Source organism: Crinia signifera, chromosome 19 (assembly GCF_055691185.1).
Source record: "Crinia signifera chromosome 19, ASM5569118v1, whole genome shotgun sequence".
NCBI lineage: Eukaryota > Metazoa > Chordata > Amphibia > Anura > Myobatrachidae > Crinia > Crinia signifera.
The window spans coordinates 73,314,101-73,337,209 of record NC_139226.1 but is presented as its reverse complement, the minus strand read 5'-3'; the positions used below and the strand labels follow the sequence as shown (position 1 = coordinate 73,337,209).

At 40.1% G+C, this 23,109-nt stretch overlaps 36 non-coding genes and 12 pseudogenes across 36 annotated transcripts; all 48 read left to right on the top strand.

Moving 5' to 3' along the window:
- The first annotated feature begins 316 nt into the window (after nt 1-316).
- On the top strand, nt 317-435 carry LOC146043833 (5S ribosomal RNA; annotated as a pseudogene).
- Nucleotides 436-780: 345 nt separating this feature from the next.
- Nucleotides 781-899, top strand: LOC146044304 (5S ribosomal RNA). Its single transcript, XR_014464864.1, has one exon. It is a non-coding gene; the product is annotated as a 5S ribosomal RNA (ribosomal RNA).
- A 345-nt stretch (nt 900-1,244) lies between these two features.
- On the top strand, nt 1,245-1,363 carry LOC146044243 (5S ribosomal RNA; annotated as a pseudogene).
- A 345-nt stretch (nt 1,364-1,708) lies between these two features.
- Nucleotides 1,709-1,827, top strand: LOC146043907 (5S ribosomal RNA; annotated as a pseudogene).
- A 345-nt stretch (nt 1,828-2,172) lies between these two features.
- LOC146044292 (5S ribosomal RNA) lies at nt 2,173-2,291 on the top strand. Its single transcript, XR_014464861.1, has one exon. It is a non-coding gene; the product is annotated as a 5S ribosomal RNA (ribosomal RNA).
- Nucleotides 2,292-2,636: 345 nt separating this feature from the next.
- Nucleotides 2,637-2,755, top strand: LOC146043783 (5S ribosomal RNA; annotated as a pseudogene).
- Nucleotides 2,756-3,100: 345 nt separating this feature from the next.
- LOC146044610 (5S ribosomal RNA) lies at nt 3,101-3,219 on the top strand. Its single transcript, XR_014465047.1, has one exon. It is a non-coding gene; the product is annotated as a 5S ribosomal RNA (ribosomal RNA).
- A 345-nt stretch (nt 3,220-3,564) lies between these two features.
- On the top strand, nt 3,565-3,683 carry LOC146043279 (5S ribosomal RNA). Its single transcript, XR_014464273.1, has one exon. It is a non-coding gene; the product is annotated as a 5S ribosomal RNA (ribosomal RNA).
- Nucleotides 3,684-4,028: 345 nt separating this feature from the next.
- Nucleotides 4,029-4,147, top strand: LOC146044271 (5S ribosomal RNA; annotated as a pseudogene).
- A 345-nt stretch (nt 4,148-4,492) lies between these two features.
- Nucleotides 4,493-4,611, top strand: LOC146044280 (5S ribosomal RNA). The gene has a single exon (XR_014464859.1). It is a non-coding gene; the product is annotated as a 5S ribosomal RNA (ribosomal RNA).
- Nucleotides 4,612-4,957: 346 nt separating this feature from the next.
- LOC146044268 (5S ribosomal RNA) lies at nt 4,958-5,076 on the top strand. The gene has a single exon (XR_014464857.1). It is a non-coding gene; the product is annotated as a 5S ribosomal RNA (ribosomal RNA).
- Nucleotides 5,077-5,421: 345 nt separating this feature from the next.
- LOC146044270 (5S ribosomal RNA) lies at nt 5,422-5,540 on the top strand (annotated as a pseudogene).
- Nucleotides 5,541-5,885: 345 nt separating this feature from the next.
- On the top strand, nt 5,886-6,004 carry LOC146044622 (5S ribosomal RNA). Its single transcript, XR_014465059.1, has one exon. It is a non-coding gene; the product is annotated as a 5S ribosomal RNA (ribosomal RNA).
- Nucleotides 6,005-6,349: 345 nt separating this feature from the next.
- Nucleotides 6,350-6,468, top strand: LOC146044256 (5S ribosomal RNA). Its single transcript, XR_014464855.1, has one exon. It is a non-coding gene; the product is annotated as a 5S ribosomal RNA (ribosomal RNA).
- A 345-nt stretch (nt 6,469-6,813) lies between these two features.
- On the top strand, nt 6,814-6,932 carry LOC146044617 (5S ribosomal RNA). The gene has a single exon (XR_014465053.1). It is a non-coding gene; the product is annotated as a 5S ribosomal RNA (ribosomal RNA).
- A 345-nt stretch (nt 6,933-7,277) lies between these two features.
- Nucleotides 7,278-7,396, top strand: LOC146044244 (5S ribosomal RNA). Its single transcript, XR_014464852.1, has one exon. It is a non-coding gene; the product is annotated as a 5S ribosomal RNA (ribosomal RNA).
- Nucleotides 7,397-7,741: 345 nt separating this feature from the next.
- LOC146043183 (5S ribosomal RNA) lies at nt 7,742-7,860 on the top strand. The gene has a single exon (XR_014464176.1). It is a non-coding gene; the product is annotated as a 5S ribosomal RNA (ribosomal RNA).
- A 345-nt stretch (nt 7,861-8,205) lies between these two features.
- On the top strand, nt 8,206-8,324 carry LOC146043674 (5S ribosomal RNA). Its single transcript, XR_014464666.1, has one exon. It is a non-coding gene; the product is annotated as a 5S ribosomal RNA (ribosomal RNA).
- Nucleotides 8,325-8,669: 345 nt separating this feature from the next.
- LOC146044232 (5S ribosomal RNA) lies at nt 8,670-8,788 on the top strand. The gene has a single exon (XR_014464850.1). It is a non-coding gene; the product is annotated as a 5S ribosomal RNA (ribosomal RNA).
- Nucleotides 8,789-9,133: 345 nt separating this feature from the next.
- On the top strand, nt 9,134-9,252 carry LOC146044220 (5S ribosomal RNA). The gene has a single exon (XR_014464848.1). It is a non-coding gene; the product is annotated as a 5S ribosomal RNA (ribosomal RNA).
- Nucleotides 9,253-9,597: 345 nt separating this feature from the next.
- On the top strand, nt 9,598-9,716 carry LOC146043539 (5S ribosomal RNA). The gene has a single exon (XR_014464530.1). It is a non-coding gene; the product is annotated as a 5S ribosomal RNA (ribosomal RNA).
- A 345-nt stretch (nt 9,717-10,061) lies between these two features.
- On the top strand, nt 10,062-10,180 carry LOC146044208 (5S ribosomal RNA). Its single transcript, XR_014464846.1, has one exon. It is a non-coding gene; the product is annotated as a 5S ribosomal RNA (ribosomal RNA).
- A 345-nt stretch (nt 10,181-10,525) lies between these two features.
- LOC146044616 (5S ribosomal RNA) lies at nt 10,526-10,644 on the top strand. The gene has a single exon (XR_014465052.1). It is a non-coding gene; the product is annotated as a 5S ribosomal RNA (ribosomal RNA).
- A 345-nt stretch (nt 10,645-10,989) lies between these two features.
- On the top strand, nt 10,990-11,108 carry LOC146044196 (5S ribosomal RNA). Its single transcript, XR_014464844.1, has one exon. It is a non-coding gene; the product is annotated as a 5S ribosomal RNA (ribosomal RNA).
- Nucleotides 11,109-11,453: 345 nt separating this feature from the next.
- LOC146043978 (5S ribosomal RNA) lies at nt 11,454-11,572 on the top strand (annotated as a pseudogene).
- A 345-nt stretch (nt 11,573-11,917) lies between these two features.
- LOC146044182 (5S ribosomal RNA) lies at nt 11,918-12,036 on the top strand. The gene has a single exon (XR_014464841.1). It is a non-coding gene; the product is annotated as a 5S ribosomal RNA (ribosomal RNA).
- Nucleotides 12,037-12,381: 345 nt separating this feature from the next.
- On the top strand, nt 12,382-12,500 carry LOC146044170 (5S ribosomal RNA). The gene has a single exon (XR_014464839.1). It is a non-coding gene; the product is annotated as a 5S ribosomal RNA (ribosomal RNA).
- Nucleotides 12,501-12,845: 345 nt separating this feature from the next.
- On the top strand, nt 12,846-12,964 carry LOC146043538 (5S ribosomal RNA). Its single transcript, XR_014464529.1, has one exon. It is a non-coding gene; the product is annotated as a 5S ribosomal RNA (ribosomal RNA).
- Nucleotides 12,965-13,309: 345 nt separating this feature from the next.
- Nucleotides 13,310-13,428, top strand: LOC146044158 (5S ribosomal RNA). Its single transcript, XR_014464837.1, has one exon. It is a non-coding gene; the product is annotated as a 5S ribosomal RNA (ribosomal RNA).
- Nucleotides 13,429-13,773: 345 nt separating this feature from the next.
- LOC146043837 (5S ribosomal RNA) lies at nt 13,774-13,891 on the top strand (annotated as a pseudogene).
- Nucleotides 13,892-14,237: 346 nt separating this feature from the next.
- Nucleotides 14,238-14,356, top strand: LOC146044146 (5S ribosomal RNA). The gene has a single exon (XR_014464835.1). It is a non-coding gene; the product is annotated as a 5S ribosomal RNA (ribosomal RNA).
- Nucleotides 14,357-14,701: 345 nt separating this feature from the next.
- On the top strand, nt 14,702-14,820 carry LOC146043673 (5S ribosomal RNA). The gene has a single exon (XR_014464665.1). It is a non-coding gene; the product is annotated as a 5S ribosomal RNA (ribosomal RNA).
- Nucleotides 14,821-15,165: 345 nt separating this feature from the next.
- Nucleotides 15,166-15,284, top strand: LOC146043672 (5S ribosomal RNA). Its single transcript, XR_014464663.1, has one exon. It is a non-coding gene; the product is annotated as a 5S ribosomal RNA (ribosomal RNA).
- A 345-nt stretch (nt 15,285-15,629) lies between these two features.
- Nucleotides 15,630-15,748, top strand: LOC146043278 (5S ribosomal RNA). The gene has a single exon (XR_014464272.1). It is a non-coding gene; the product is annotated as a 5S ribosomal RNA (ribosomal RNA).
- A 345-nt stretch (nt 15,749-16,093) lies between these two features.
- LOC146043831 (5S ribosomal RNA) lies at nt 16,094-16,212 on the top strand (annotated as a pseudogene).
- A 345-nt stretch (nt 16,213-16,557) lies between these two features.
- On the top strand, nt 16,558-16,676 carry LOC146043779 (5S ribosomal RNA; annotated as a pseudogene).
- A 345-nt stretch (nt 16,677-17,021) lies between these two features.
- LOC146043374 (5S ribosomal RNA) lies at nt 17,022-17,140 on the top strand. The gene has a single exon (XR_014464366.1). It is a non-coding gene; the product is annotated as a 5S ribosomal RNA (ribosomal RNA).
- Nucleotides 17,141-17,485: 345 nt separating this feature from the next.
- LOC146044353 (5S ribosomal RNA) lies at nt 17,486-17,594 on the top strand (annotated as a pseudogene).
- Nucleotides 17,595-17,940: 346 nt separating this feature from the next.
- Nucleotides 17,941-18,060, top strand: LOC146044907 (5S ribosomal RNA). Its single transcript, XR_014465344.1, has one exon. It is a non-coding gene; the product is annotated as a 5S ribosomal RNA (ribosomal RNA).
- Nucleotides 18,061-19,030: 970 nt separating this feature from the next.
- Nucleotides 19,031-19,149, top strand: LOC146043469 (5S ribosomal RNA). The gene has a single exon (XR_014464461.1). It is a non-coding gene; the product is annotated as a 5S ribosomal RNA (ribosomal RNA).
- Nucleotides 19,150-19,494: 345 nt separating this feature from the next.
- On the top strand, nt 19,495-19,613 carry LOC146043409 (5S ribosomal RNA). Its single transcript, XR_014464402.1, has one exon. It is a non-coding gene; the product is annotated as a 5S ribosomal RNA (ribosomal RNA).
- Nucleotides 19,614-19,958: 345 nt separating this feature from the next.
- LOC146044836 (5S ribosomal RNA) lies at nt 19,959-20,077 on the top strand. Its single transcript, XR_014465272.1, has one exon. It is a non-coding gene; the product is annotated as a 5S ribosomal RNA (ribosomal RNA).
- Nucleotides 20,078-20,527: 450 nt separating this feature from the next.
- Nucleotides 20,528-20,646, top strand: LOC146043558 (5S ribosomal RNA). Its single transcript, XR_014464549.1, has one exon. It is a non-coding gene; the product is annotated as a 5S ribosomal RNA (ribosomal RNA).
- A 345-nt stretch (nt 20,647-20,991) lies between these two features.
- On the top strand, nt 20,992-21,111 carry LOC146044131 (5S ribosomal RNA; annotated as a pseudogene).
- Nucleotides 21,112-21,456: 345 nt separating this feature from the next.
- On the top strand, nt 21,457-21,575 carry LOC146043408 (5S ribosomal RNA). The gene has a single exon (XR_014464401.1). It is a non-coding gene; the product is annotated as a 5S ribosomal RNA (ribosomal RNA).
- A 345-nt stretch (nt 21,576-21,920) lies between these two features.
- Nucleotides 21,921-22,039, top strand: LOC146044835 (5S ribosomal RNA). The gene has a single exon (XR_014465271.1). It is a non-coding gene; the product is annotated as a 5S ribosomal RNA (ribosomal RNA).
- Nucleotides 22,040-22,384: 345 nt separating this feature from the next.
- On the top strand, nt 22,385-22,503 carry LOC146043196 (5S ribosomal RNA). The gene has a single exon (XR_014464189.1). It is a non-coding gene; the product is annotated as a 5S ribosomal RNA (ribosomal RNA).
- Nucleotides 22,504-22,848: 345 nt separating this feature from the next.
- LOC146044834 (5S ribosomal RNA) lies at nt 22,849-22,967 on the top strand. The gene has a single exon (XR_014465270.1). It is a non-coding gene; the product is annotated as a 5S ribosomal RNA (ribosomal RNA).
- The last annotated feature ends 142 nt before the right edge of the window (nt 22,968-23,109 follow it).

Here is a 23,109-nt window from a genome sequence, read left to right as displayed (position 1 = left end):
TCTCTAGCTATTTAAATTGGAAACTTTTTCTTTTTATTGCCAGAACAGACATTTGGAAGAGGTCAAACAGACACAATTGCCATCACCTAAAGACTTACCACACTGTTTAGGCCCAATTCCAACTGCTTTTGGCAGCTAAACAGTGTTGAGCCTCTTTAGTAGTTTAATTTAAGACCCCCTGCTAATATCATGTCCTGTAGGTCTTTTTACATTACCAACACATGATTTTTTGCAGTAAGCCAATACATTTAGGAAACTTTTGTATTAGCTTACCTGGTGATAGAAGTAGAAGAGGGCAAAAAAGTGCCTGTATCTCACCTACAGCCATACCATATTGGATAGGCCCAATCTCGTCTGATCTTGGAAGCTAAGCAGTGTTGGGGCTGGTTAGTACTTGGGTGGGAGACCACATGGGAACACCAGGTGCTGTAGGTTTTTTCACATTACTGGCAAATTGTTTTTATTCTCTAGCTATTTAAATTGGAAACGTTTACTTTTTATTGCCAGTACAGACATTTGGAAGAAGTCAAACAGACACAATAGCCATCACCTAAAGACTTACCACACTGTTTAGGCCCAATTCCAACTGCTTTTGGCAGCTAAACAGTGTTGAGCCTCTTTAGTAGTTTAATTTAAGACCCCCTGCTAATATCATTTCCTGTAGGTCTTTTTACATTACCAACACATAATTTTTTTCAGTAAGCAAATACAGTTAGGAAACTTTTGTATTAGCTTACCTGGTGATAGTAGTAGAAGAGGGCAAAAAAGTGCCTGTATCTCACCTACAGCCATACCACATTGGATAGGCCCAATCTCGTCTGATCTTGGAAGCTAAGCAGTGTTGGGCCTGGTTAGTACTTGGGTGGGAGACCACATGGGAACACCAGGTGCTGTAGGTTTTTTCACATTACTGGCAAATTGTTTTTATTCTCTAGCTATTTAAATTGGAAAAAAAATATTTTTATTGCCAGCACTGACATTTGGAAGAGGTCAAACAGACACAATAGCCATCACCTAAAGACTTACCATACTGTTTAGGCCCAATTCCAACTGCATTTGGCAGCTAAACAGTGTTGAGCCTCTTTAGTAGTTTAATTTAAGACCCCCTGCTAATAACATGTCCTGTAGGTCTTTTTACATTACCAACACATGATTTTTTTCAGTAAGCCAATACAGTTAGGAAACTTTTTTATTAGCTTACCTGGTGATAGAAGTAGAAGAGGGCAAAAAAGTGCCTGTATCTCACCTACAGCCATACCACATTGGATAGGCCCAATCTCGTCTGATCTTATAAGCTAAGCAGTGTTTGGCCTGGTTAGTACTTGGGTGGGAGACCACATGTGAACACCAGGTGCTGTAGGTTTTTTCACATTACTGGCAAATTGTTTTTATTCTCTACCTATTTAAATTGGAAATGTTTACTTTTTATTGCCAGTACAGACATTCGGAAGAAGTCAAACAGACACAATAGCCATCACCTAAAGACTTACCACACTGTTTAGGACCAATTCCAACTGCTTTTGGCAGCTAAACAGTGTTGAGCCTCTTTAGTAGTTTAATTTAAGACCCCATGCTAATATCATGTCCTGTAGGTCTTTTTACATTACCAACACAGAATTTTTTTCAGTAAGCCAATACAGTTAGGAATCTTTTTTATTAGCTTACCTGGTGATAGAAGTAGAAGAGGGCAAAAAAGTGCCTGTATCTCACCTACAGCCATACCACATTGGATAGGCCCAATCTTGTCTGATCTTGTAAGTTAAGCAGTGTTGGGCCTGTTTAGTACTTGGGTGGGAGACCACATGGGAACACCAGGTGCTGTAGGTTTTTTCACATTACTGGCAAATTGTTTTTATTCTCTAGTAGGTTAAATTGGAAACTTTTTCTTTTTATTGCCAGAACAGACATTTGGAAGAGGTCAAACAGACACAATTGCCATCACCTAAAGACTTACCACACTGTTTAGGCCCAATTCCAACTGCTTTTGGCAGCTAAACAGTGTTGAGCCTCTTTAGTAGTTTAATTTAAGACCCCCTGCTAATATCATGTCCTGTAGGTCTTTTTACATTACCAACACATGATTTTTTGCAGTAAGCCAATACAGTTAGGAAACTTTTGTATTAGCTTACCTGGTGATAGAAGTAGAAGAGGGCAAAAAAGTGCCTGTTTCTCACCTACAGCCATACCACATTGGATAGGCCCAATCTCGTCTGATCTTGGAAGCTAAGCAGTGTTGGGCCTGGTTAGTACTTGGGTGGGAGACCACATGGGAACACCAGGTGCTGTAGGTTTTTTCACATTACTGGCAAATTGTTTTTATTCTCTAGCTATTTAAATTGGAAACTTTTTCTTTTTATTGCCAGTACAGACATTTGGAAGAGGTCAAACAGACACAATAGCCATCACCTAAAGACTTACCACACTGTTTAGGCCCAATTCCAACTGCTTTTGGCAGCTAAACAGTGTTGAGCCTCTTTATTAGTTTAATTTAAGACCCCCTGCTAATATCATGTCCTGTAGGTCTTTTTACATTACCAACACATAATTTTTTTCAGTAAGCAAATACAGTTAGGAAACTTTTTTATTAGCTTACCTGGTGATAGAAGTAGAAGAGGGCAAAAAAGTGCCTGTATCTTACCTACAGCCATACCACATTGGATAGGCCCAATCTCGTCTGATCTTGGAAGCTAAGCAGTGTTGGGCCTGTTTAGCACTTGGGTGGGAGACCACATGGGAACACCAGGTGCTGTAGGTTTTTTCACATTACTGGCAAATTGTTTTTATTCTCTAGCTATTTAAATTGGAAACTTTTTCTTTTTATTGCCAGTACAGACATTTGGAAGAGGTCAAACAGACACAATAGCCATCACCTAAAGACTTACCACACTGTTTAGGCCCAATTCCAACTGCTTTTGGCAGCTAAACAGTGTTGAGCCTCTTTAGTAGTTTAATTTAAGACCCCCTGCTAATATCATGTCCTGTAGGTCTTTTTACATTACCAACACATGATTTTTTTAAGTAAGCCAATACAGTTAGGAAACTTTTGTATTAGCTTACCTGGTGATAGAAGTAGAAGAGGGCAAAAAAGTGCCTGTATCTCACCTACAGCCATACCACATTGGATAGGCCCAATCTCGTCTGATCTTGGAAGCTAAGCAGTGTTGGGCCTGGTTAGTACTTGGGTGGGCGACCACATGGGAACACCAGGTGCTGTAGGTTTTTTCACATTACAGGCAAATTGTTTTTATTCTCTAGCTATTTAAATTGGAAAAAAATTCTTTTTATTGCCATCACTGACATTTGGAAGAGGTCAAACAGACACAATAGCCATCACCTAAAGACTTACCATACTGTTTAGGCCCAATTCCAACTGCATTTGGCAGCTAAACAGTGTTGAGCCTCTTTAGTAGTTTAATTTAAGACCCCCTGCTAATAACATGTCCTGTAGGTCTTTTTACATTACCAACACATGATTTTTTTCAGTAAGCAAATATAGTTAGGAAACTTTTTTATTAGCTTACATGGTGATAGAAGTAGAAGAGAGCAAAAAAGTGCCTGTATCTAACCTACAGCCATTCCACATTGGATAGGCCCAATCTCTTCTGATCTTGGAAGCTAAGCAGTGTTGGGCCTGGTTAGTACTTGGGTGGGAGACCACATGGGAACACCAGGTGCTGTAGGTTTTTTCACATTACTGGCAAATTGTTTTTATTCTCTAGCTATTTAAATTGGAAACTTTTTCTTTTTATTGCTAGCACTGACATTTGGAAGAGGTCAAACAGACACAATAGCAATCACCTAAAGACTTACCACACTGTTTAGGCCCAATTCCAACTGCTTTTGGCAGCTAAACAGTGTTGAGCCTCTTTAGTAGTTTAATTAAAGACCCCCTGATAATATCATGTCCTGTAGGTCTTTTTACATTACCAACACATGATTTTTTTCAGTAAGCCAATACAGTTAGGAAACTTTTGTATTAGCTTACCTGGTGATAGAAGTAGAAGAGGGCAAAAAAGTGCCTGTATCTAACCTACAGCCATACCACATTGGATAGGCCCAATCTCGTCTGACCTTGGAAGCTAAGCAGTGTTTGTCCTGGTTAGTACTTGGGTGATAGACCACATGGGAACACCAGGTGCTGTAGGTTTTTTCACATTACTGGCAAATTGTTTTTATTCTCTAGCTATTTAAATTGGAAACTTTTTCTTTTTATTGCTAGCACTGACATTTGGAAGAGGTCAAACAGACACAATAGCAATCACCTAAAGACTTACCACACTGTTTAGGCCCAATTCCAACTGCTTTTGGCAGCTAAACAGTGTTGAGCCTCTTTAGTAGTTTAATTTAAGACCCCCTGCTAATATCATGTCCTGTAGGTCTTTTTACATTACCAACACATGATTTTTTTCAGTAAGCCAATACAGTTAGGAAACTTTTGTATTAGCATACCTGGTGATAGAAGTAGAAGAGGGCAAAAAAGTGCCTGTATCTCACCTACAGCCATACCACATTGGATAGGCCCAATCTCGTCTGATCTTGGAAGCTAAGCAGTGTTGGGCCTGGTTAGTACTTGGGTGGGAGACCACATGGGAACACCAGGTGCTGTAGGTTTTTTCACATTACTGGCAAATTGTTTTTATTCTCTAGCTATTTAAATTGGAAAAAAATTATTTTTATTGCCAGCACTGACATTTGGAAGAGGTCAAACAGACACAATAGCCATCACCTAAAGACTTACCATACTGTTTAGGCCCAATTCCAACTGCATTTGGCAGCTAAACAGTGTTGAGCCTCTTTAGTAGTTTAATTTAAGACCCCTTGCTAATAACATGTCCTGTAGGTCTTTTTACATTACCAACACATGATTTTTTTTCAGTAAGCCAATACAGTTAGGAAACTTTTTTATTAGCTTACATGGTGATAGAAGTAGAAGTTGGCAAAAAAGTGCCTGTATCTCACCTACAGCCATACCACATTGGATAGGCCCAATCTCGTCTGATCTTGGAAGCTAAGCAGTGTTGGGCCTGGTTAGTACTTGGGTGGGAGACCACATGGGAACACCAGGTGCTGTAGGTTTTTTCACATTACTGGCCAATTGTTTTTATTCTCTAGCTATTTAAATTGGAAACTTTTTCTTTTTATTGCCAGTACAGACATTTGGAAGAGGTCAAACAGACACAATAGCCATCACCTAAAGACTTACCACACTGTTTATGCCCAATTCCAACTGCTTTTGGCAGCTAAACAGTGTTGAGCCTCTTTAGTAGTTTAATTAAAGACCCCCTGATAATATCATGTCCTGTAGGTCTTTTTACATTACCAACACATGATTTTTTTCAGTAAGCCAATACAGTTAGGAAACTTTTGTATTAGCTTACCTGGTGATAGAAGTAGAAGAGGGCAAAAAAGTGCCTGTATCTAACCTACAGCCATACCACATTGGATAGGCCCAATCTCGTCTGACCTTGGAAGCTAAGCAGTGTTTGTCCTGGTTAGTACTTGGGTGATAGACCACATGGGAACACCAGGTGCTGTAGGTTTTTTCACATTACTGGCAAATTGTTTTTATTCTCTAGCTATTTAAATTGGAAACTTTTTCTTTTTATTGCTAGCACTGACATTTGGAAGAGGTCAAACAGACACAATAGCAATCACCTAAAGACTTACCACACTGTTTAGGCCCAATTCCAACTGCTTTTGGCAGCTAAACAGTGTAGAGCCTCTTTAGTAGTTTAATTTAAGACCCCCTGCTAATATCATGTCCTGTAGGTCTTTTTACATTACCAACACATGATTTTTTGCAGTAAGCCAATACAGTTAGGAAACTTTTTTATTAGCTTACACGGTGATAGAAGTAGAAGAGAGCAAAAAAGTGCCTGTATCTAACCTACAGCCATACCACATTGGATAGGCCCAATCTCGTCTGATCTTGGAAGCTAAGCAGTGTTGGGCCTGGTTAGTACTTTGGTGGGAGACCACATGGGAACACCAGGTGCTGTAGGTTTTTTCACATTACTGGCAAATTGTTTTTATTCTCTAGCTATTTAAATTGGAAACTTTTTATTTTTATTGCCAGTACAGACATTTGGAAGAGGTCAAACAGACACAATAGCCATCACCTAATGACTTACCACACTGTTTAGGCCCAATTCCAACTGCTTTTGGCAGCTAAACAGTGTTGAGCCTCTTTAGTAGTTTAATTTAAGACCCCCTGCTAATATCATGTCCTGTAGGTCTTTTTACATTACCAACACATGATTTTTTTCAGTAAGCCAATACAGTTAGGAAACTTTTGTATTAGCTTACCTGGTGATAGAAGTAGAAGAGGGCAAAAAAGTGCCTGTATCTCACCTACAGCCATACCACATTGGATAGGCCCAATCTCGTCTGATCTTGGAAGCTAAGCAGTGTTGGGCCTGGTTAGTACTTGGGTGGGAGACCACATGGGAACACCAGGTGCTGTAGGTTTTTTCACATTACTGGCAAATTGTTTTTATTCTCTAGCTATTTAAATTGGAAAAAATTTCTTTTTATTGCCAGCACTGACATTTGGAAGAGGTCAAACAGACACAATAGCCATCACCTAAAGACTTACCATACTGTTTAGGCCCAATTCCAACTGCATTTGGCAGCTAAACAGTGTTGAGCCTCTTTAGTAGTTTAATTTAAGACCCCCTGCTAATAACATGTCCTGTAGGTCTTTTTACATTACCAACACATGATTTTTTTCAGTAAGCCAATACAGTTAGGAAACTTTTTTATTAGCTTACCTGGTGATAGAAGTAGAAGAGGGCAAAAAAGTGCCTGTATCTCACCTACAGCCATACCACATTGGATAGGCCCAATCTCGTCTGATCTTGGAAGCTAAGCAGTGTTGGGCCCGGTTAGTACTTGGGTGGGAGACCACATGGGAACACCAGGTGCTGTAGGTTTTTTCACATTACTGGCCAATTGTTTTTATTCTCTAGCTATTTAAATTGAAAACTTTTTTCTTTTTATTGCCAGTACAGACATTTGGAAGAGGTCAACAGACACAATAGCCATCACCTAAAGACTTACCACACTGTTTATGCCCAATTCCAACTGCTTTTGGCAGCTAAACAGTGTTGAGCCTCTTTAGTAGTTTAATTTAAGACCCCCTGCTAATATCATGTCCTGTAGGTCTTTTTACATTACCAACACATGATTTTTTTCAGTAAGCCAATACAGTTAGGAAACTTTTGTATTAGCTTACCTGGTGATAGAAGTAGAAGAGGGCAAAAAAGTGCCTGTTTCTCACCTACAGCCATACCACATTGGATAGGCCCAATCTCGTCTGATCTTGGAAGCTAAGCAGTGTTGGGCCTGGTTAGTACTTGGGTGGGAGACCACATGGGAACACCAGGTGCTGTAGGTTTTTTCACATTACTGGCCAATTGTTTTTATTCTCTAGCTATTTAAATTGAAAACTTTTTTCTTTTTATTGCCAGTACAGACATTTGGAAGAGGTCAACAGACACAATAGCCATCACCTAAAGACTTACCACACTGTTTATGCCCAATTCCAACTGCTTTTGGCAGCTAAACAGTGTTGAGCCTCTTTAGTAGTTTAATTTAAGACCCCCTGCTAATATCATGTCCTGTAGGTCTTTTTACATTACCAACACATGATTTTTTTCAGTAAGCCAATACAGTTAGGAAACTTTTGTATTAGCTTACCTGGTGATAGAAGTAGAAGAGGGCAAAAAAGTGCCTGTATCTCACCTACAACCATACCACATTGGATAGGCCCAATCTCGTCTGATCTTGGAAGCTAAGCAGTGTTGGGCCTGGTTAGTACTTGGGTGGGAGACCACATGGGAACACCAGGTGCTGTAGGTTTTTTCACATTACTGGCAAATTGTTTTTATTCTCTAGCTATTTAAATTGGAAACTTTTTCTTTTTATTGCTAGCACTGACATTTGGAAGAGGTCAAACAGACACAATAGCAATCACCTAAAGACTTACCACACTGTTTAGGCCCAATTCCAACTGCTTTTGGCAGCTAAACAGTGTAGAGCCTCTTTAGTAGTTTAATTTAAGACCCCCTGCTAATATCATGTCCTGTAGGTCTTTTTACATTACCAACACATGATTTTTTGCAGTAAGCCAATACAGTTAGGAAACTTTTTTATTAGCTTACACGGTGATAGAAGTAGAAGAGAGCAAAAAAGTGCCTGTATCTAACCTACAGCCATACCACATTGGATAGGCCCAATCTCGTCTGATCTTGGAAGCTAAGCAGTGTTGCGCCTGGTTAGTACTTTGGTGGGAGACCACATGGGAACACCAGGTGCTGTAGGTTTTTTCACATTACTGGCAAATTGTTTTTATTCTCTAGCTATTTAAATTGGAAACTTTTTCTTTTTATTGCCAGTACAGACATTTGGAAGAGGTCAAACAGACACAATAGCCATCACCTAATGACTTACCACACTGTTTAGGCCCAATTCCAACTGCTTTTGGCAGCTAAACAGTGTTGAGCCTCTTTAGTAGTTTAATTTAAGACCCCCTGCTAATATCATGTCCTGTAGGTCTTTTTACATTACCAACACATGATTTTTTTCAGTAAGCCAATACAGTTAGGAAACTTTTGTATTAGCCTACCTGGTGATAGAAGTAGAAGAGGGCAAAAAAGTGCCTGTATTTCACCTACAGCCATACCACATTGGATAGGCCCAATCTCGTCTGATCTTGGAAGCTAAGCAGTGTTGGGCCTGGTTAGTACTTGGGTGGGAGACCACATGGGAACACCAGGTGCTGTAGGTTTTTTCACATTACTGGCAAATTGTTTTTATTCTCTAGCTATTTAAATTGGAAACTTTTTCTTTTTATTGCCAGTACAGACATTTGGAAGAGGTCAAACAGACACAATAGCCATCACCTAAAGACTTACCACACTGTTTAGGCCCAATTCCAACTGCTTTTGGCAGCTAAACAGTGTTGAGCCTCTTTAGTAGTTTAATTTAAGACCCCCTGCTAATATCATGTCCTGTAGGTCTTTTTACATTACCAACACATGATTTTTTTCAGTAAGCCAATACAGTTAGGAAACTTTTGTATTAGCTTACCTGGTGATAGAAGTAGAAGAGGGCAAAAAAGTGCCTGTATCTCACCTACAGCCATACCACATTGGATAGGCCCAATCTCGTCTGATCTTGGAAGCTAAGCAGTGTTGGGCCTGGTTAGTACTTGGGTGGGAGACCACATGGGAACACCAGGTGCTGTAGGTTTTTTCACATTACTGGCAAATTGTTTTTATTCTCTAGCTATTTAAATTGGAAAAAATTTCTTTTTATTGCCAGCACTGACATTTGGAAGAGGTCAAACAGACACAATAGCCATCACCTAAAGACTTACCATACTGTTTAGGCCCAATTCCAACTGCATTTGGCAGCTAAACAGTGTTGAGCCTCTTTAGTAGTTTAATTTAAGACCCCCTGCTAATATCATGTCCTGTAGGTCTTTTTACATTACCAACACATGATTTTTTGCAGTAAGCCAATACAGTTAGGAATCTTTTTTATTAGCTTACATGGTGATAGAAGTAGAAGAGAGCAAAAAAGTGCCTGTATCTAACCTACAGCCATACCACATTGGATAGGCCTAATCTCGTCTGATCTTGGAAGTTAAGCAGTGTTGGGCCTGGTTAGTACTTGGGTGGGAGACCACATGGGAACACCAGGTGTTGTAGATTTTATCACATTACTGGCAAATTGTTTTTATTCTCTAGCTATTTAAATTGGAAACTTTTTCTTTTTATTGCCAGTACAGACATTTGGAAGAGGTCAAACAGACACAATAGCCATCACCTAATGACTTACCACACTGTTTAGGCCCAATTCCAACTGCTTTTGGCAGCTAAACAGTGTTGAGCCTCTTTAGTAGTTTAATTTAAGACCCCCTGCTAATATCATGTCCTGTAGGTCTTTTTACATTACCAACACATGATTTTTTTCAGTAAGCCAATACACTTAGGAAACTTTTGTATTAGCTTACCTGGTGATAGAAGTAGAAGAGGGCAAAAAAGTGCCTGTATCTCACCTACAGCCATACCACATTGGATAGGCCCAATCTCGTCTGATCTTGGAAGCTAAGCAGTGTTGGGCCTGGTTAGTACTTGGGTGGGAGACCACATGGGAACACCAGGTGCTGTAGGTTTTTTCACATTACTGGCAAATTGTTTTTATTCTCTAGCTATTTAAATTGGAAAAAATTTCTTTTTATTGCCAGCACTGACATTTGGAAGAGGTCAAACAGACACAATAGCCATCACCTAAAGACTTACCATACTGTTTAGGCCCAATTCCAACTGCATTTGGCAGCTAAACAGTGTTGAGCCTCTTTAGTAGTTTAATTTAAGACCCCCTGCTAATAACATGTCCTGTAGGTCTTTTTACATTACCAACACATGATTTTTTTCAGTAAGCCAATACAGTTAGGAAACTTTTTTATTAGCTTACCTGGTGATAGAAGTAGAAGAGGGCAAAAAAGTGCCTGTATCTCACCTACAGCCATACCACATTGGATAGGCCCAATCTCGTCTGATCTTGGAAGCTAAGCAGTGTTGGGCCCGGTTAGTACTTGGGTGGGAGACCACATGGGAACACCAGGTGCTGTAGGTTTTTTCACATTACTGGCCAATTGTTTTTATTCTCTAGCTATTTAAATTGAAAACTTTTTTCTTTTTATTGCCAGTACAGACATTTGGAAGAGGTCAACAGACACAATAGCCATCACCTAAAGACTTACCACACTGTTTATGCCCAATTCCAACTGCTTTTGGCAGCTAAACAGTGTTGAGCCTCTTTAGTAGTTTAATTTAAGACCCCCTGCTAATATCATGTCCTGTAGGTCTTTTTACATTACCAACACATGATTTTTTTCAGTAAGCCAATACAGTTAGGAAACTTTTGTATTAGCTTACCTGGTGATAGAAGTAGAAGAGGGCAAAAAAGTGCCTGTTTCTCACCTACAGCCATACCACATTGGATAGGCCCAATCTCGTCTGATCTTGGAAGCTAAGCAGTGTTGGGCCTGGTTAGTACTTGGGTGGGAGACCACATGGGAACACCAGGTGCTGTAGGTTTTTTCACATTACTGGCCAATTGTTTTTATTCTCTAGCTATTTAAATTGAAAACTTTTTTCTTTTTATTGCCAGTACAGACATTTGGAAGAGGTCAACAGACACAATAGCCATCACCTAAAGACTTACCACACTGTTTATGCCCAATTCCAACTGCTTTTGGCAGCTAAACAGTGTTGAGCCTCTTTAGTAGTTTAATTTAAGACCCCCTGCTAATATCATGTCCTGTAGGTCTTTTTACATTACCAACACATGATTTTTTTCAGTAAGCCAATACAGTTAGGAAACTTTTGTATTAGCTTACCTGGTGATAGAAGTAGAAGAGGGCAAAAAAGTGCCTGTATCTCACCTACAACCATACCACATTGGATAGGCCCAATCTCGTCTGATCTTGGAAGCTAAGCAGTGTTGCGCCTGGTTAGTACTTTGGTGGGAGACCACATGGGAACACCAGGTGCTGTAGGTTTTTTCACATTACTGGCAAATTGTTTTTATTCTCTAGCTATTTAAATTGGAAACTTTTTCTTTTTATTGCCAGTACAGACATTTGGAAGAGGTCAAACAGACACAATAGCCATCACCTAATGACTTACCACACTGTTTAGGCCCAATTCCAACTGCTTTTGGCAGCTAAACAGTGTTGAGCCTCTTTAGTAGTTTAATTTAAGACCCCCTGCTAATATCATGTCCTGTAGGTCTTTTTACATTACCAACACATGATTTTTTTCAGTAAGCCAATACAGTTAGGAAACTTTTGTATTAGCCTACCTGGTGATAGAAGTAGAAGAGGGCAAAAAAGTGCCTGTATTTCACCTACAGCCATACCACATTGGATAGGCCCAATCTCGTCTGATCTTGGAAGCTAAGCAGTGTTGGGCCTGGTTAGTACTTGGGTGGGAGACCACATGGGAACACCAGGTGCTGTAGGTTTTTTCACATTACTGGCAAATTGTTTTTATTCTCTAGCTATTTAAATTGGAAACTTTTTCTTTTTATTGCCAGTACAGACATTTGGAAGAGGTCAAACAGACACAATAGCCATCACCTAAAGACTTACCACACTGTTTAGGCCCAATTCCAACTGCTTTTGGCAGCTAAACAGTGTTGAGCCTCTTTAGTAGTTTAATTTAAGACCCCCTGCTAATATCATGTCCTGTAGGTCTTTTTACATTACCAACACATGATTTTTTTCAGTAAGCCAATACAGTTAGGAAACTTTTGTATTAGCTTACCTGGTGATAGAAGTAGAAGAGGGCAAAAAAGTGCCTGTATCTCACCTACAGCCATACCACATTGGATAGGCCCAATCTCGTCTGATCTTGGAAGCTAAGCAGTGTTGGGCCTGGTTAGTACTTGGGTGGGAGACCACATGGGAACACCAGGTGCTGTAGGTTTTTTCACATTACTGGCAAATTGTTTTTATTCTCTAGCTATTTAAATTGGAAAAAATTTCTTTTTATTGCCAGCACTGACATTTGGAAGAGGTCAAACAGACACAATAGCCATCACCTAAAGACTTACCATACTGTTTAGGCCCAATTCCAACTGCATTTGGCAGCTAAACAGTGTTGAGCCTCTTTAGTAGTTTAATTTAAGACCCCCTGCTAATATCATGTCCTGTAGGTCTTTTTACATTACCAACACATGATTTTTTGCAGTAAGCCAATACAGTTAGGAATCTTTTTTATTAGCTTACATGGTGATAGAAGTAGAAGAGAGCAAAAAAGTGCCTGTATCTAACCTACAGCCATACCACATTGGATAGGCCTAATCTCGTCTGATCTTGGAAGTTAAGCAGTGTTGGGCCTGGTTAGTACTTGGGTGGGAGACCACATGGGAACACCAGGTGTTGTAGATTTTATCACATTACTGGCAAATTGTTTTTATTCTCTAGCTATTTAAATTGGAAACTTTTTCTTTTTATTGCCAGTACAGACATTTGGAAGAGGTCAAACAGACACAATAGCCATCACCTAATGACTTACCACACTGTTTAGGCCCAATTCCAACTGCTTTTGGCAGCTAAACAGTGTTGAGCCTCTTTAGTAGTTTAATTTAAGACCCCCTGCTAATATCATGTCCTGTAGGTCTTTTTACATTACCAACACATGATTTTTTTCAGTAAGCCAATACACTTAGGAAACTTTTGTATTAGCTTACCTGGTGATAGAAGTAGAAGAGGGCAAAAAAGTGCCTGTATCTCACCTACAGCCATACCACATTGGATAGGCCCAATCTCGTCTGATCTTGGAAGCTAAGCAGTGTTGGGCCTGGTTAGTACTTGGGTGGGAGACCACATGGGAACACCAGGTGCTGTAGGTTTTTTCACATTACTGGCAAATTGTTTTTATTCTCTAGCTATTTAAATTGGAAACTTTTTCTTTTTATTGCCAGTACAGACATTTGGAAGAGGTCAAACAGACACAATAGCCATCACCTAAAGACTAACCACACTGTTTAGGCCCAATTCCAACTGCTTTTGGCAGCTAAACAGTGTTGAGCCTCTTTAGTAGTTTAATTTAAGACCCCCTGCTAATATCATGTCCTGTAGGTCTTTTTACATTACCAACACATGATTTTTTTCAGTAAGCCAATACAGTTAGGAAACTTTTGTATTAGCTTACCTGGTGATAGAAGTAGAAGAGGGCAAAAAAGTGCCTGTATCTCACCTACAGCCATACCACATTGGATAGGCCCAATCTCGTCTGATCTTGGAAGCTAAGCAGTGTTGGGCCTGGTTAGTACTTGGGTGGGAGACACATGGGAACACCAGGTGCTGTAGGTTTTTTCACATTACTGGCAAATTGTTTTTATTCTCTAGCTATTTAAATTGGAAAAAAAATATTTTTATTGCCAGCACTGCCATTTGAAAGAGGTCAAACAGACACAATAGCCATCACCTAAAGACTTACCATACTGTTTAGGCCCAATTCCAACTGCATTTGGCAGCTAAACAGTGTTGAGCCTCTTTAGTAGTTTAATTTAAGACCCCCTGCTAATAACATGTCCTGAAGGTCTTTTTACATTACCAACACATGATTTTTTTTCAGTAAGCCAATACAGTTAGGAAACTTTTTTATTAGCTTACCTGGTGATAGAAGTAGAAGAGGGCAAAAAAGTGCCTGTATCTCACCTACAGCCATACCACATTGGATAGGCCCAATCTCGTCTGATCTTGGAAGCTAAGCAGTGTTGGGCCTGGTTAGTACTTGGGTGGGAGACCACATGGGAACACCAGGTGCTGTAGGTTTTTTCACATTACTGGCAAATTGTTTTTATTCTCTAGCTATTTAAATTGGAAACTTTTTCTTTTTATTGCTAGCACTGACATTTGGAAGAGGTCAAACAGACACAATAGCAATCACCTAAAGACTTACCACACTGTTTAGGCCCAATTCCAACTGCTTTTGGCAGCTAAACAGTGTAGAGCCTCTTTAGTAGTTTAATTTAAGACCCCCTGCTAATATCATGTCCTGTAGGTCTTTTTACATTACCAACACATGATTTTTTGCAGTAAGCCAATACAGTTAGGAAACTTTTTTATTAGCTTACACGGTGATAGAAGTAGAAGAGAGCAAAAAAGTGCCTGTATCTAACCTACAGCCATACCACATTGGATAGGCCCAATCTCGTCTGATCTTGGAAGCTAAGCAGTGTTGCGCCTGGTTAGTACTTTGGTGGGAGACCACATGGGAACACCAGGTGCTGTAGGTTTTTTCACATTACTGGCAAATTGTTTTTATTCTCTAGCTATTTAAATTGGAAACTTTTTCTTTTTATTGCCAGTACAGACATTTGGAAGAGGTCAAACAGACACAATAGCCATCACCTAATGACTTACCACACTGTTTAGGCCCAATTCCAACTGCTTTTGGCAGCTAAACAGTGTTGAGCCTCTTTAGTAGTTTAATTTAAGACCCCCTGCTAATATCATGTCCTGTAGGTCTTTTTACATTACCAACACATGATTTTTTTCAGTAAGCCAATACAGTTAGGAAACTTTTGTATTAGCCTACCTGGTGATAGAAGTAGAAGAGGGCAAAAAAGTGCCTGTATTTCACCTACAGCCATACCACATTGGATAGGCCCAATCTCGTCTGATCTTGGAAGCTAAGCAGTGTTGCGCCTGGTTAGTACTTTGGTGGGAGACCACATGGGAACACCAGGTGCTGTAGGTTTTTTCACATTACTGGCAAATTGTTTTTATTCTCTAGCTATTTAAATTGGAAACTTTTTCTTTTTATTGCCAGTACAGACATTTGGAAGAGGTCAAACAGACACAATAGCCATCACCTAAAGACTTACCATACTGTTTAGGCCCAATTCCAACTGCATTTGGCAGCTAAACAGTGTTGAGCCTCTTTAGTAGTTTAATTTAAGACCCCCTGCTAATAACATGTCCTGTAGGTCTTTTTACATTACCAACACATGATTTTTTTCAGTAAGCCAATACAGTTAGGAAACTTTTTTATTAGCTTACATGGTGATAGAAGTAGAAGAGAGCAAAAAAGTGCCTGTATCTAACCTACAGCCATTCCACATTGGATAGGCCCAATCTCTTCTGATCTTGGAAGCTAAGCAGTGTTGGGCCTGGTTAGTACTTGGGTGGGAGACCACATGGGAACACCAGGTGCTGTAGGTTTTTTCACATTACTGGCAAATTGTTTTTATTCTCTAGCTATTTAAATTGGAAACTTTTTCTTTTTATTGCCAGAACAGACATTTGGAAGAGGTCAAACAGACACAATTGCCATCACCTAAAGACTTACCACACTGTTTAGGCCCAATTCCAACTGCTTTTGGCAGCTAAACAGTGTTGAGCCTCTTTAGTAGTTTAATTTAAGACCCCCTGCTAATATCATGTCCTGTAGGTCTTTTTACATTACCAACACATGATTTTTTGCAGTAAGCCAATACATTTAGGAAACTTTTGTATTAGCTTACCTGGTGATAGAAGTAGAAGAGGGCAAAAAAGTGCCTGTATCTCACCTACAGCCATACCATATTGGATAGGCCCAATCTCGTCTGATCTTGGAAGCTAAGCAGTGTTGGGGCTGGTTAGTACTTGGGTGGGAGACCACATGGGAACACCAGGTGCTGTAGGTTTTTTCATATTACTGGCAAATTGTTTTTATTCTCTAGCTATTTAAATTGGAAACTTTTTTTTTTTATTGCCAGCACAGACATTTGGAAGAGGTCAAACTGACACAATAGCCATCACCTAAAGACTTACCACACTGTTTAGGCCCAATTCCAACTGCTTTTGGCAGCTAAACAGTGTTGAGCGTCTTTAGTAGTTTGATTTAAGACCCCCTGCTAATATCATGTCCTGTAGGTCTTTTTACATTACCAACACATGATTTTTTTCAGTAAGCCAATACAGTTAGGAAACTTTTGTATTAGCTTACCTGGTGATAGAAGTAGAAGAGGGCAAAAAAGTGCGTGTATCTCACCTACAGCGATACCACATTGGATAGGCCCAATCTCGTCTGATCTTGGGAGCTAAGCAGTGTTGGGTCTGGTTAGTACTTGGGTGGGAGACCACATGGGAACACCAGGTGCTGTAGGTTTTTTCACATTACTGGCAAATTGTTTTTATTCTCTAGCTATTTAAATTGGAAACTTTTTCTTTTTATTGCCAGCACTGACATTTGGAAGAGGTCAAACAGACACAATAGCCATCACCTAAAGACTTACCACACTGTTTAGGCCCAATTCCAACTGCTTTTGGCAGCTAAACAGTGTTGAGCCTCTTTAGTAGTTTAATTTAAGACCCCCTGCTAATATCATGTCCTGTAGGTCTTTTTACATTACCAACACATGATTTTTTGCAGTAAGCCAATACAGTTAGGAAACTTTTTTATTAGCTTACATGGTGATAGAAGTAGAAGAGAGCAAAAAAGTGCCTGTATCTAACCTACAGCCATTCCACATTGGATAGGCCCAATCTCTTCTGATCTTGGAAGCTAAGCAGTGTTGGGCCTGATTAGTACTTGGGTGGGAGACCACATGGGAACACCAGGTGCTGTAGGTTTTTTCATATTACTGGCAAATTCTTTTTATTCTCTAGCTATTTAAATTGGAAACTTTTTCTTTTTATTGCCAGTACAGACATTTGGAAGAGGTCAAACAGACACAATAGCCATCACTTAAAGACTTACCACACTGTTTAGGCCCAATTCCAACTGCTTTTTGCAGCTAAACAGTGTTGAGCCTCTTTAGTAGTTTAATTTAAGACCCCCTGCTAATATCATGTCCTGTAGGTCTTTTTACATTACCAACACATAATTTTTTTCAGTAAGCCAATACAGTTAGGAAACTTTTTCATTAGCTTGCCTAGTGATAGAAGTAGAAGAGGGCAAAAAAGTGCGTGTTTCTCACCTACAGCCATACCACATTGGATAGGCCTAATCTTGGAAGCTAAGCAGTGTTGGGCCTGTTTAGCACTTGGGTGGGAGACCACATGGGAACACCAGGTGCTGTAGGTTTTTTCACATTACTAGCAAATTGTTTTTATTCTCTAGCTATTTAAATTGGAAACTTTTTCTTTTTATTGCCAGTACAGACATTTGGAAGAAGTCAAACAGACACAATAGCCATCACCTAAAGACTTAGCACACTGTTTAGGCCCAATTCCAACTGCTTTTGGCAGCTAAACAGTGTTGATCCTCTTTAGTAGTTTAATTTAAGACCCCCTGCTAATATCATGTCCTGTAGGTCTTTTTACATTACCAACACATGGTTTTTTTCAGTAAGCCAATACAGTTAGGAAACTTTTGTATTAGCTTACCTGGTGATAGAAGTAGAAGAGGGCAAAAAAAGTGCCTGTATCTCACCTACAGCCATACCACATTGGATAGGCCCAATCCCCGTCTGATCTTGGAAGCTAAGCAGTGTTGGGCCTGGTTAGTACTTGGGTGGGAGACCACATGGGAACACCAGGTGCTGTAGGTTTTTTCACATTACTGGCAAATTGTTTTTATTCTCTAGCTATTTAAATTGGAAACGTTTACTTTTTATTGCCAGTACAGACATTTGGAAGAAGTCAAACAGACACAATAGCCATCACCTAAAGACTTACTACACTGTTTAGGCCCAATTCCAACTGCTTTTGGCAGCTAAACAGTGTTGAGCCTCTTTAGTAGTTTAATTTAAGACCCCCTGCTAATATCATGTCCTGTAGGTCTTTTTAAATTACCAACACATTATTTTTTTCAGTAAGCCAATACAGTTAGGAACATAGGCGTGCGCACAGGGGGTGCAAGGGGTGCACAGGCACCTCCTAATGACCGGCACCCCCCACACAATTTCAGCACCTCTAATGACTGTCAGCGACAGTGCCCCCTCCCCCGGCTGGCTAGCAGTACCTGCGCTGGCCTGGCTGCAGCACAAGTTTTTTTAAAGGGGGCGTGGCCACAGAGGTCCGGGATTAGGCCACGCCCCTGACATGTCCTGTGCTCGGGAGGAGAGTGGAGAAGGACTAGTGAAGCTGCAGCCTACCTAGTGAACTGTGGCAGGCTGGCTCCTGGCTGAAGCCTGCAGAGACTGGGGACAAGTGAATAAGGGTGTGTGTGACATACTGTATACTGTGAGGGAGTAGTGAGCTGTGTGTGAGAATGCAGTGAGGGGAAGAGAGGGGCCTGATTCAGGATCGTTCACTAAGTAGCAATCTTTTGCATCTTAGCAAGTGGAACACCGCCTGCCGAACCCCTGTATATTGTGAATAGGGTCAGTTTGTGCTTTGTAATGTGAATATGGATCACTACGAACTGTGTAATGGGAACGCCCAGTAGGCGTGATGAACACGCCCCTCCAATGGTGCACCCCCTAAGGAAATGGGCTGTGCACACCTATGGTTAGGAAACTTTTGTATTAGCTTACCTGGTGATAGAAGTAGAAGAGGGCAACAAAGTGCCTGTATCTCACCTTCAGCCATACCACATTGGATAGGCCCAATCTCGTCTGATCTTGGCAGCTAAGCAGTGTTGGGCCTGGTTAGTACTTGGGTGGGAGACCACATGGGAACACCGGGTGCTGTAGGTTTTTTCACATTACTGGCAAATTGTTTTTATTCTCTAGCTATTTAAATTGGAAACGTTTACTTTTTATTGCCAGTACAGACATTTGAAAGAAGTCAAACAGACACAATAGCCATCACCTAAAGACTTACCACACTGTTTAGGACCAATTCCAACTGCTTTTGGCAGCTAAACAGTGTTGAGCCTCTTTAGTAGTTTAATTTAAGACCCCCTGCTAATATCATGTCCTGTAGGTCTTTTTACATTATCAACACATAATTTTTTTCAGTAAGCCAATACAGTTAGGAAACTTTTTTATTAGCTTACCTGGTGATAGAAGTAGAAGAGGGCAAAAAAGTGCCTGTATCTCACCTACAGCCATACCACATTGGATAGGCCCAATCTCGTCTGATCTTGGAAGCTAAGCAGTGTTGGGCCTGGTTAGTACTTGGGTGGGAGACCACATGGGAACACCAGGTGCTTTAGGTTTTTTCACATTACTGGCAAATTGTTTTTATTCTCTAGCTATTTAAATTGGAAACGTTTACTTTTTATTGCCAGTACAGACATTTGGAAGAAGTCAAACAGACACAATAGCCATCACCTAAAGACTTACCACACTGTTTAGGCCCAATTCCAACTGCTTTTGGCAGCTAAACAGTGTTGAGCCTCTTTAGTAGTTTAATTTAAGACCCCCTGCTAATATCATGTCCTGTAGGTCTTTTTACATTACCAACACATAATTTTTTTCAGTAAGCAAATACAGTTAGGAAACTTTTTTATTAGCTTACCTGGTGATAGAAGTAGAAGAGGGCAAAAAAGTGCCTGTATCTCACCTACAGCCATACCACATTGGATAGGCCCAATCTCGTCTGATCTTGGAAGCTAAGCAGTGTTGGGCCTGTTTAGTACTTGGGTGGGAGACCACATGGGAACACCAGGTGCTGTAGGTTTTTTCACATTACTGGCAAATTGTTTTTATCTTGGAAGCTAAGCAGTGTTGGGCCTGGTTAGTACTTGGGTGGGCGACCACATGGGAACACCAGGTGCTGTAGGTTTTTTCACATTACAGGCAAATTGTTTTTATTCTCTAGCTATTTAAATTGGAAAAAATTTCTTTTTATTGCCATCACTGACATTTGGAAGAGGTCAAACAGACACAATAGCCATCACCTAAAGACTTACCATACTGTTTATGCCCAATTCCAACTGCATTTGGCAGCTAAACAGTGTTGAGCCTCTTTAGTAGTTTAATTTAAGACCCCCTGCTAATAACATGTCCTGTAGGTCTTTTTACATTACCAACACATGATTTTTTTCAGTAAGCCAATACAGTTAGGAAACTTTTTTATTAGCTTACCTGGTGATAGAAGTAGAAGAGGGCAAAAAAGTGCCTGTATCTCACCTACAGCCATACCACATTGGATAGGCCCAATCTTGTCTGATCTTGGAAGCTAAGCAGTGTTGGGCCTGTTTAGTACTTGGGTGGGAGACCACATGGGAACACCAGGTGCTGTAGGTTTTTTCACATTACTGGCAAATTGTTTTTATTCTCTAGCTATTTAAATTGGAAATGTTTACTTTTTATTGCCAGTACAGACATTTGGAAGAAGTCAAACAGACACAATAGCCATCACCTAAAGACTTACCACACTGTTTAGGACCAATTCCAACTGCTTTTGGCAGCTAAACAGTGTTGAGCCTCTTTAGTAGTTTAATTTAAGACCCCCTGCTAATATCATGTCCTGTAGGTCTTTTTACATTACCAACACAGAATTTTTTTTAGTAAGCCAATACAGTTAGGAAACTTTTTTATTAGCTTACCTGGTGATAGAAGTAGAAGAGGGCAAAAAAGTGCCTGTATCTCACCTACAGCCATACCACATTGGATAGGCCTAATCTCGTCTGATCTTGGAATGCTAAGCAGTGTTGGGCCTGGTTAGTACTTAGGTGGGAGACCACATGGGAACACCAGGTGCTGTAGATTTTTTCACATTACTGGCAAATTGTTTTTATTCTCTAGCTATTTAAATTGGAAATGTTTACTTTTTATTGCCAGTACAGACATTTGGAAGAAGTCAAACAGACACAATAGCCATCACCTAAAGACTTACCACACTGTTTAGGACCAATTCCAACTGCTTTTGGCAGCTAAACAGTGTTGAGCCTCTTTAGTAGTTTAATTTAAGACCCCCTGCTAATATCATGTCCTGTAGGTCTTTTTACATTATCAACACATAATTTTTTTCAGTAAGCCAATACAGTTAGGAAACTTTTTTATTAGCTTACCTGGTGATAGAAGTAGAAGAGGGCAAAAAAGTGCCTGTATCTCACCTACAGCCATACCACATTGGATAGGCCCAATCTCGTCTGATCTTGGAAGCTAAGCAGTGTTGGGCCTGGTTAGTACTTGGGTGGGAGACCACATGGGAACACCAGGTGCTTTAGGTTTTTTCACATTACTGGCAAATTGTTTTTATTCTCTAGCTATTTAAATTGGAAACGTTTACTTTTTATTGCCAGTACAGACATTTGGAAGAAGTCAAACAGACACAATAGCCATCACCTAAAGACTTACCACACTGTTTAGGCCCAATTCCAACTGCTTTTGGCAGCTAAACAGTGTTGAGCCTCTTTAGTAGTTTAATTTAAGACCCCCTGCTAATATCATGTCCTGTAGGTCTTTTTACATTACCAACACATAATTTTTTTCAGTAAGCAAATACAGTTAGGAAACTTTTTTATTAGCTTACCTGGTGATAGAAGTAGAAGAGGGCAAAAAAGTGCCTGTATCTCACCTACAGCCATACCACATTGGATAGGCCCAATCTCGTCTGATCTTGGAAGCTAAGCAGTGTTGGGCCTGTTTAGTACTTGGGTGGGAGACCACATGGGAACACCAGGTGCTGTAGGTTTTTTCACATTACTGGCAAATTGTTTTTATTCTCTAGCTATTTAAATTGGAAACTTTTTCTTTTTATTGCCAGTACAGACATTTGGAAGAGGTCAAACAGACACAATAGCTATCACCTAAAGACTTACCACACTGTTTAGGCCCAATTCCAACTGCTTTTGGCAGCTAAACAGTGTTGAGCCTCTTTAGTAGTTTAATTTAAGACCCCCTGCTAATATCATGTCCTGTAGGTCTTTTTACATTACCAACACATGATTTTTTTCAGTAAGCCAATACAGTTAGGAAACTTTTGTATTAGCTTACCTGGTGATAGAAGTAGAAGAGGGCAAAAAAGTGCCTGTATCTCACCTACAGCCATACCACATTGGATAGGCCCAATCTCGTCTGATCTTGGAAGCTAAGCAGTGTTGGGCCTGGTTAGTATTTGGGTGGGCGACCACATGGGAACACCAGGTGCTGTAGGTTTTTTCACATTACAGGCAAATTGTTTTTATTCTCTAGCTATTTAAATTGGAAAAAAATTCTTTTTATTGCCATCACTGACATTTGGAAGAGGTCAAACAGACACAATAGCCATCACCTAAAGACTTACCATACTGTTTAGGCCCAATTCCAACTGCATTTGGCAGCTAAACAGTGTTGAGCCTCTTTAGTAGTTTAATTTAAGACCCCCTGCTAATAACATGTCCTGTAGGTCTTTTTACATTACCAACACATGATTTTTTTCAGTAAGCCAATACAGTTAGGAAACTTTTTTATTAGCTTACCTGGTGATAGAAGTAGAAGAGGGCAAAAAAGTGCCGGTATCTCACCTACAGCCATACCACATTGGATAGGCCCAATCTCGTCTGATCTTGGAAGCTAAGCAGTGTTGGGCCTGTTTAGTACTTGGGTGGGAGACCACATGGGAACACCAGGTGCTGTAGGTTTTTTCACATTACTGGCAAATTGTTTTTATTCTCTAGCTATTTAAATTGGAAATGTTTACTTTTTATTGCCAGTACAGACATTTGGAAGAAGTCAAACAGACACAATAGCCATCACCTAAAGACTTACCACACTGTTTAGGAC